The following is a 10,603-nucleotide window of genomic DNA, read 5'->3' on the forward strand; positions in this document are numbered from 1 at the left end:
TCCGTTGCTGAGTTGTCTATTGTTATAGTTAAATAAAATTTTCCCATAAATTATACAGTCCTTCTAGGATGACGATGACTATTATGAACCAAAAAAAAATGGGGTTAAGGGTTTTTATTTTTTTATTTGATATTAAATTTATTAGAAATTTAATAATATAATTTTAATTTATTTTTTATAAAATTATTTTCAATTCATGATTTAGAGTGTAAATTTCATGAGATAAGTCAATTTTTTTAATTATTTTTTAATTTTATTTTTTCATATTAGATTAATAAGAAATTAGATTTCATGATTTATTTTAGTATGTTTTTTACGAGATTATCTACATTTTATAATTTCGATCGTGGGTCTGGTAATTAATCTTAATTGACTCGAGTCAGACTTTTTATGTATTTTTAATTAATTTTTTTAAATTTCATCTTTTATTACTGATTAATTAAAAATTAAGATTTATAATTAGTTTCATTTTCTTTTCTATTAGGTTATTCTAATTTATCAGAGTTATGAGTTTAGCAAGTTAACTTAGGTTAACTTGGATTATTTTTGTAAGTTTTTTTTATCAATTTCATCATTCAATATTGAGGTTATAAGAAATTGAACTCTTTGAAATTTGTTTTGATTTATTGTTTTTAGAGTTATTATTATCTTATAATGTGGTATGCAAATTTAGAGGTTAATATGGATTGACCTAAATTTACATAATATGTTATTGTTTCAATATTTATTAAAAAAATATCATTTAAAATATTTATTTTAAGTTAAATTATATTTTTAGTGACAATACTAGTTGTCTTCGGACACACTAAGATAACAAAATCACATCAAATTAATTTTTACATGTTTTTTTAATATAAAAAATATTAATAATACTAAAATATTTTTTTATATTAAAATTAATTATACAACTCATAGCATAGTAATGACTGATTATTTAATTGTTATTAAACTCAAATAAATTTGAGTTCATATGGAATCTAACTTAAAACATATTCAAAAAATAAAAAGGAGTTGATTCATGTTAAATTTAGGTTATGAAGAATGATAAAAGGATTGTTTGATTTTTTAAAAAAAATATTATCTTAATTTTTTAAAAAATATATATTAAAATAATATATATTTCATCCGGCTAATAAATTCAACTTGAGTTTTAGATAAAACAAGCCACAATAACTTTATTGATCTCGATTGGAAGGAGAATGATTTTAAGTATACTATTTATTTTCGACCAAGTGTGATTGAGAGAGATTTTAGTGTAATGTTTTCTTAAATCCAAATCTTAAATGATATACCATGAAAAGAAAAAAATCATGTAAATGATATTTTAATAATTAGAATATTCTTGTATTACCGCTTAATATTTATGCATTTGTCTAAATTAATGAATATAAAGAAAAATAAAAACAAAAAAAGGTGATGAAATTAAAATGGGTTGCCAAATTCTATTATTAATTCTAAAATTACTAGGATTATTCTCAATAAATTAAGCAGCTTGAGGTTCAATCATTTTATTTATTTTTTTAAAAAGAAAAAACAATATTCAACCAAATGCCAATCTATTTATTCCCCTGGAAGCCTGCCCAGCTGTCTCTTTTCACTTTATATTGTTTAATACGCTGAGAAAGTAGCTCGTTTTTAATAATGTCCTGGACAGTTCACGAAAATAAAGCAGCAAGAGGTACCTGTCTTAATGTCTTCCATCAACCTTTTCCCTTTATTTTTAGGACCGATCGAGCACAGGAGGCCAAGTGGCCCTTTCTCTGTAAGTGTTTATTTATGTGTTTTAAAAAAATATATTTAAAAAAAATTAATTTTATTAATTTTTTTATTAATTTTAAATTAATATATTTTTTATATTTTTAAATTATTTTAATATACACATATCAAAAATTATTTAAAAAATAACTTCAACTGTAACAAACATGGAGGGACGGAGCAAGAACTTTCTAAGAAGTTAACGAATCCACGTTGCGCATTGGACGTCATGTTTAAGCTAGCAGAGCTTGCTCATCCTTTGATGGATTAATTAAATGTTATTGGCAGTTTATAAAAATCTTAATTTCAATTATTGAACTAAAATTAAAAGATTTTAAGAAAAATATGAAAAATCTAATAATAAATTCGAGGAATGATATCTCACTTTTTGTGAAGTATGTTTCCGAATAGATTCTCACCTCCTCCTTTGCTGGAGGCTTACCTTCTCAAATCCTTAACCTATAATATATACACCGTCAGTTCAATATTTATTTATTGATGAAAGCTTAATAGAATCTTAATTATTCAATAACAATTAATTATTTTATAATAATTAAACTCGGTTTACTTGATGAATCGATTGGTAACTCACTAACTCATACAATGGCACAATTAATTCTGTCAAATACAGGTAAAACCCGTTCAAATCAACTTTAAAAGTGTTTTTCTCCAAAACATTATTATTTTATTTAATATATATATATATATATATATTATTTTCTTAATTAAAAATCAAGAAAAGAAGAACTCCAACAAGGCATCATTAATCAATTCAACCTTATTTGGACCAAGTAATAATGTAAGAAGAAAAGAAGAGAGATTCCTTGACAACTGTCATGATCGTATGCGACAGATTCGTGACCACTTTCTTCGTTTTCACAAATTTAGTCAAAAAGCTACCATTGGTCGTTCACGAATACGAAACTACCGCTTTGTGAATTTATCAATCTAAATTACATTCTCTCTTTTTTTTTAGGTTATTATGCTGCCCAATAAAAAGTAGGCGATTTGACCTGGCAGCAGATGGCTGGACAAATGTCACGGTACTGCGATGCTTTTGATTTTGATTGGATCGTCAATAGCGGTTCAACCTTCGATCTGGTAATCCTATGGGGGACCGCTCGGCATGATGGTCGTCCAACAATGAAGGTCAAGAGTAGAGTTATTTGTTGGTTTGGCAACGTGATCCACGGAGTTCTTACGAAGAAAAAATTAATTTAAAATATATTAAAATAATATTTCTTAATTTTTTTTAACATTGTTATATCAAAATCATGGAAAACATCATTAAAAGCATTAATTTGATAATTTTTAGAGGAAAAAAATATGAAAAACATGTTTAAAAATATTACCAAATAAAGTATTGGACAGAATCCATTGATAATGAGTAAATAATTCAAGAATTGAATTAATAAGAAATCAACTTGAAAAATGGAATAAAAAATAGATTAAAAATTAAGAAAATCAAATCCATACGATTTTAGTTTTAGATTTGAGAAACCGAGAAAAGAATTAAGCTAAATTAAGTTTTGTTTTCAATAAAAATCCAATGTTTATTATATCAAAGGTTTTAAAAAACTAATTAAAATATATAAAAAAAACCATGGACTAATTCAGTTTTTTAATTAGAAAACCAAACCGCACTATTTGGTTTGAATAGATTATTCGAATTAGTTAGAACCGAATCAAATCAATAGCCCCACACAATTCCTTTCCCCTTCCCTTTTTAATTTTTAATTTATTTTTAGTGATGATAAGCTACATGAAATCAATTTTTTTTTCTTCTTTGGACAAGTTGAAGTCCTTGGAGCTCAATAAGCTCGACACTTTCTATCCTACACTTTCGTAAAGGACAAATTGATCCTTGAGATTTTGGATTTGTTATTGTGGGAAGAGTTGATTCTCTCTCGCAATTCTATCAAAGTCCAAGTTATGAACTTCGTCGTGCATGCCAGTTGATCGTTAACTTTGATGAAAACCACCGGCGAAATTGGATGGAGAGACTACTAATTTTGTTCCAAGTTTGGAATATAAAAAATCTAACCTATTATTTTTCATATTTTTGATATTTAAAACTTGACATATATCGACGAAGTCACAATTAAAAAAAGATAACAAAAAATAAAAAAAATATAATGACTTGTATAATGAAAATACTTGAAAAAAAAACTTAAAAATACATAAAAATTAATTTTCAATATAATAAATTAATTTTTTAAAAAATATAATTTTAATCGCGTTTTTAAACACCATCTTACTATCTCAAGGTTGACAAAAGGGTAATGGAGATTAATGTTATTATCAAAGTTGCTTTCACTGTCCTCGCTCCAAACGAATTTGACTTCACACAATGAAAGATCGATGGATACTTACTTTGCTGGCAAGTAATATTTAAGCAAAGAACACATACTCGAAGACATGAACACTTAATTGACAATCTTGTGTAATTCCACGTTCAAGACGCAGACAAAATTCATTAATTCATCTTGATAATGTGAAAGATTGATAATTTTCTGTTCGTTAACATATACTTTTCTTATAAAAGAAGAAAGGGATATGAAGTCTTTAATTTGAATACTCTCCTTGCTAAATGGTCAATGCTTAGTCTAATAGTTATAATCACAAGTATACAAGGATAACTTAAAAGACAAGAATATATAATTAATATATGTTATAGACGCAAATAAAATCCAGTGTCTTTTGGCATTGTTTTGGATCCATTGAAGGATGTGTAAGGACACTCTATTTTCTACTATATATGTTGCTTTCGTGAAGAGCTAGCTAGCAAGCTGTATTTTTCGGATTAAAAAAATAAAAAATAGAAATGGAGAAGGAATTAGCTACTGCAATCCTTTCAGTATAATGAATAGCCTAATCAGAAGTTCCAAGGCTCCTTTCATCTCTATATAGTAAATACGCATGACCCTCATGGAAATTTCATGTGAAAAGCATGATGCATGACATATTTCAAATAATATGGTGATATTATGTTAATGTTGCATGTGTAATCTTTGAGCTTCTGACTCTGATCATAAACGATTTTGTTTCTAATGTTATCATTATATATATATATATATATTCAAAGAGAGATCACGAGAAAGATTTTTAAAAAAAAAATTCATACATCAATTCAGATATAGGTGGCATATATATTTAGCATTCAGCTATTTATTTGTCGGGATCTTGTTAGGATTTGGGTAAAAAAAATCAAATGTAAAAAAATAATATTTAAAATTTTAGAAACATTTTAATATTTTTATAAAAATCGACATAATTGCTCAAACTTCAAAAATCTCAACTCAAATATTTGTTTAACCCAAATTTTAAATTAATTCACATAGAGATTACCTTGATATGACCTTATTTACTAGATAAGTTCAAAGAAAAAAAATTAATTTAATATTAAAAGATAAAATTAATAAAAATCCTAAAATGTCATGTCCAACATGAGCTCGAGCCATCATACCCGAGCCTATGCATCCTGGTAGCAATTAGGCTTATGCGTAATGGCCTAGGTTCGAAGAGGATGCTTTCTAGTTTTTTTTTAGGTTTTTTTTTTTTTTTTGGGGGGGGGGTTTTAGCTCGTTAAATTTGGATCCATTAGTAACCCTAAGTTTTTATAATATTGATACGTAAAAACTTGTAAAAATACTCAGTTACTATAACGAGTTTGTTGAATTTTCTTTGTGTGAGAAGAGGGGTGGAAACCCCAAGGTTATTTAATGGAGAACTCGTGTGTAGGAACATGCATCATGTTTAAAAAAATTTCTAAGTATATAAAAGAAAATCATGAAGAAACCTATAATTAGAAAATTTTTAGGAGAGTGAGGTGAGATATAAAAGGACTCCATACTTAGAAATTTTTTCTAAGACATTAGGGGAAACCTTTGGAGAAGAAACCTAACTTAGAAAAAATTATAAATGGTTGGGGAAACTCATAGAGAGTGAGTCTATATTTAAAAACTTCTAAGTGGCTGGAAAAACTCATAGAAGGTGAGTCTATATTTAGAAAATATTCTAAAAGGTTGAGGGGAACCTAATGAGAGTAATTCATAATGATGCATATACTCAGAAAAAATTTTAGAAGGTGAAGGGAAACAAACCCATATCAACTTTTATACTTAGAAAAATTTTTAGAGGGTGAAGGGGATGGATTTATAGAGGGTGATTATATTATACTAGGAAAATCAAATCCATCCTTTAAAGAGTGGTTGCACTAGAGTATGAAAGTTATGTGGCCTCTCTAGGATAATATCATGAAAGTCCTCAATTGAATAAAGATCTTATCAAAGAGTAGGAATTCTATAGCCTTCCTGATAATGCAATAGGGGTTTAGGAGCCCCTAAAAGCTTTATAACCTCCTTGATTATGGCATGAGGGTGTAGGATCCTCTTACTGAAAAATGGTTAATCGTGTATGGAAGGTATGTAACCTCTTTAGGATCACATGAAACATGAAAGCCCCTTACTAGAGAGTTATACCAGTTTGAGATTGCATTGGAGAGGCAAGAGATCCAAGATCAATTCTAGTGAATTGGTGAAAGGTTTTTTGACATCATTTGAAGAATGTATTAGTTTAAAACTTTACTAGAGAATAAGGAATCCAAAATCAACCCCTAGTGAATTGGTGAAAGGCCTTTAGGCATCACCTAGAGAATATGTCATTGCAATAGAGAGGTCTCATACCCATCTTTTGGAAATTGTAAGGATATTATCCTAGGAAGACCAAGTCAATATCTCTTAAAAAAGAATGATTAAAAGCCCTTAACTAAAGATATATAAATAGGAAATGTATATCAGTTATATATTATTTTTATTTTAAAAAAACTTGCATTCCTATTGAGGATTATGCATCATGTAGTGATTTGAGAGTTAGATGTGGGGAACGAGCTCTTAGGAGAACATGTCTTGGAGGTGGTGCTAGGGTGTTTGCTATAACTGCCTTGATAAATTTGAATGAGTGATCCTATTTGATTCAAATGAGTTATAAATCATATTCTTTAAATAGCCTATTAACTTACTCCTCTTATCAAGGCCTCTAAGGCTATTGGGTCACATAATTCATCCACCTTGAGCATCTTCTTATTGAACTTTTTCAAATATGCTTGAGTAGACTTGTCCTCTTGTTGAATAACACTAAATAGCTTTGTATAACTTTTCTTGGCGGGTATGTTGGTATTGAAGCATGTCATTAGCTTAGTATAGAGGTAACTAAACCTTTCAATAGAATTTGGCTTTAAATTATTATACCAAGCACGCACAAATCCTGAAAAAATTATTAGGAGGATTTTGCACATTGAGTCATTATCATGAACAACCAACTCTAAGCTACCACTCATATTCTATACATGCTTCCTCAAGTCGGCCAAATCATTATAGTTATTCAGACTCATTTTTATAGAAATGTAATCCTTAGAGAGTTGAGTGTTTACTACTAATTTGAACAAGAGAGAACTCCACTATTGAAAGGGGTTATAGTCATTTTCCTGCGCATGCTCATATACATATTGTCTCTTACTCCTTTATATGTTAAGTTTTTACGAGTTTGAGGAGTTTGGCATGAAAGGATGGTTATAGTAACTATTATCCATCACACAATAGCTAAAAGGAGTATGTTTGGAGTACTGGTTTTATATGTGAGTATTTTAATGGCAAGAGTGACCCTTTGTGGGACTCTTAAGAATATCTTTTTGTATAGTCTCTTATAGGTAATGTAATAGTTTACAAGCGCTTGGTGTGCCTAATAACTGTGGTGCTAAGACATTATGTGTTGTTGAGGGTATCAAAACTTGTTGGGTTGACAAAGTTTGATTTTGTTCTTGGGTTGCCAACATGGTTTAAGTGAGGAGTTGTATCTGATTAGTGAGTTATTGAAGGAGCGATTAGGTAGAAATTTATGCAGTAACGTGTAAATTTGTCATACATCCTATCCTAAATGTGTTCTGGTTATGTATTATGGAATGATATAGAAGTGTCAAAAAAATTTTTATAAACTGTGGTTTTTTTATCAGTTTTCCAAAAACGACGCCAATTGATGATTTTCAAAATTCAATATGCTTAGATATAAGGCTGATGTGTTAAATAATTGGATAATCTCTTAGTTCAAGCAATCTGATCTATTCTTTCTAGATAAGGTATCTAATGGCTTGATATAGAAAACTTAAGTGGTTGGTAACTGATACCTATAAAAGATTTCATTCAATGAATTTAAGGACTCTCAGATATTTAAGTTAGTAACTTTATAGAAAGAAAAAATATAATGATATTTTAGAGAGATAAATTTTAAAAATATATATGCTAAAAGTATTAAGAATAAAAAGAATGTGAACCTTTAACTTGAAGGATTCATAGTATATTTATAACCCATGGGCCATGAGTCTTGTCCTTTTATGAAAAAAAAAAAAGACCGAAACGTAATTTTACTATTATAATATTTTAAGTTGTATTATACTTAAAATCATACGTATAAGATCAATATAAAAAAACTAAGGGATCTACGTGGGGTTGTGAAATTTTTTTTAAGGAAGAGTTAGGTTTGGGATACGTGTTTGAGCTTATAAAAATGTTAGGACACATGCTTGAGCTTAAAAATTAATTAGGTTCAAGTGTTATGCGTCGACCCAATAAGAAACACCCACATGTAATTGGGTCCAGGTATAACACTTAAATCCAATAAAAGGTGTTGAGTATTAACACCCCTGTTTTTTAATGGGCGTGACACACTCGACAATGTGTCATGCCTAACAAGATTTGTTGGGTATGACAACATGCTCAGCATGAGTTAAGGGGCGGTAGCTCGAGCCCAATAAAAATGCTTTCTAGGTTTGAGGTTTTTTGGTTATGAGTTTTTTAGGCTTATAAAATTTAGATACATCATTAGTCTAATATTAAAAAAAAAAATTATTGTACGAGCATATTTTATATAAAATCACATATTAAACTTCCCGGTATACAAAATTATTAAAATTCACATCAATGCTTTCCATCCAAGTTTTGAAAGCTTTACGACCTCACTATATACTTATATTGGGATTGGGAAGACACAATCTAGCATTAAAAATAAATTATCCCAAACACTAATTAAAGTACATACACCAACTATGATTGTAGCTATTTTTTTTTCCCGAGTTGAAAACAAATTGCTTTAACCCGATCACGTCTTTAAATTCACATATATATATATATCAGAAGATTTTATACCTTTTAAATAGACAACTAATCTTACATCATAACATCTTGCAAGGTTTAATTTCTTACCAAGCAACGATGGAAGAAAACGAGTAATCAAGTAATTTTTTTGAGGCATAAGCTATAAATACAAGTCATGGCAAACTTGAAATGGGCTTTAAGGAAAAGAAAGCAATCAATAGGAATCATGGATATGGTGCTAACTACTATTACTATGCGAATAAGCTTGCCAACCACCTTATGATAGGTCTTAAGAAACAATACTACCTTATAAGAAGCAATTTAATTAGCTGGAAGGCGGCATTGATGACTGCAATATTTCCAAGCTCCTCCAACCTTATAGTAATACAAATACAATGCCTTTTCTTTTCTTTTCTGTTTTTTGGGTCTTAGGATAAATCAATGCCTTTTCTTTCTCCCTTGGACCTCAACAAGAAAGCTTTTCATTAATTTAGCATGGATCTTGTCCTGACATTACTGATCCTAAAGCACACTCAGAGGAGTACTCATGGCTGATAGAGATATAAGGGCTATGGCCTTAGGCTTAGAATACGGTAACTTGAAACCAAGCCCAGCCCAAGACACAATGCTTCCCCAGGCCTAGAAAAGAAACATAAGATCATCCCATCTTATGCAAGTTATAATTACTTGTTCTTTTTTTTATTTCTCAAGAAAAAATAATTTGGAGAGTAATAAATTATCCATGTTGCTCTTTCAAATCTTATTGATACATCTGAGGTTAAAATGCATTTCAAGACCGTTTTCTTCTTTATGTTTATTTTGTTGATCATACATGTGAGAAGTGTTCTGCTTTATTAGCAATGTTAAATGTCAATTGGAACACCACCTTTAAAGAGCAGGGCTCACAATTGTTGCTGGCTGCTAACCAAAATACAGTCAAGCTTTCAAATTATTCAATAATAACTGGATTTGTCTTAACATATCCTTTTATAAACCCAGATGTGCTATATAGTTGCAAGAGGTGGGTTTTTTAGTTTTTTTTTACCATGTAATCATGTAGAAGATATATCCTTAAAAAGGACTTAATTTCAATTAAGTTGTAAGTTCAAATTTTAAAAATGGCGAGAGCTTGAAGAGAAAAGAAGGGGTTTTGGCATGTAGAAAGGTTTACATCTTCAGAACTCAAGCATGAACAGGTAAAATTTCCCATGCCAGTTTCTTAATTCTTTGTTGGTATAATTCGATATCCCAGTTGAGAAGAATAGAAAAATTTGGTGAAAGTTCAAATCTTGATGATAGAAAAGTAGTGCAAAGGGTGAAAGTTCAGTAATTTTGTGTTGGAACTATGAACACCAAAGAAATGCAACCAATCCATTTTTCAGCTCAAACCATTGGTAACAACCAAGATATTCTTACTGACCTTCTACTTCTAATTCCTGCAAAACCATTTCTCAAATTCAAAAGCGTGTCAAAAACAATCTGCGATTTCCGACCCTGAATTCTGCCTCTCTCAAACACTGCCGCGCCCCCACACCTCAAGGACACTACAAAAGGCTCTCTGTTGGATTATCTCAATGTCCTCGGATCAAAATAGAGCATTTTTGCAATGGCTTTCTGCTTTGCTCTTCCGCTTACTTGCTAAAACCCATGGAGCACATAAAGAACAAGTCAGGTGCTTGGGGGGGGGGGGGGTGGGGGGG

The sequence above is a fragment of the Populus euphratica genome, unplaced genomic scaffold, assembly GCF_000495115.2.
Source record: "Populus euphratica unplaced genomic scaffold, PopEup_1.0 scaffold287.1, whole genome shotgun sequence".
NCBI classification, from domain to species: Eukaryota; Viridiplantae; Streptophyta; class Magnoliopsida; order Malpighiales; family Salicaceae; genus Populus; species Populus euphratica.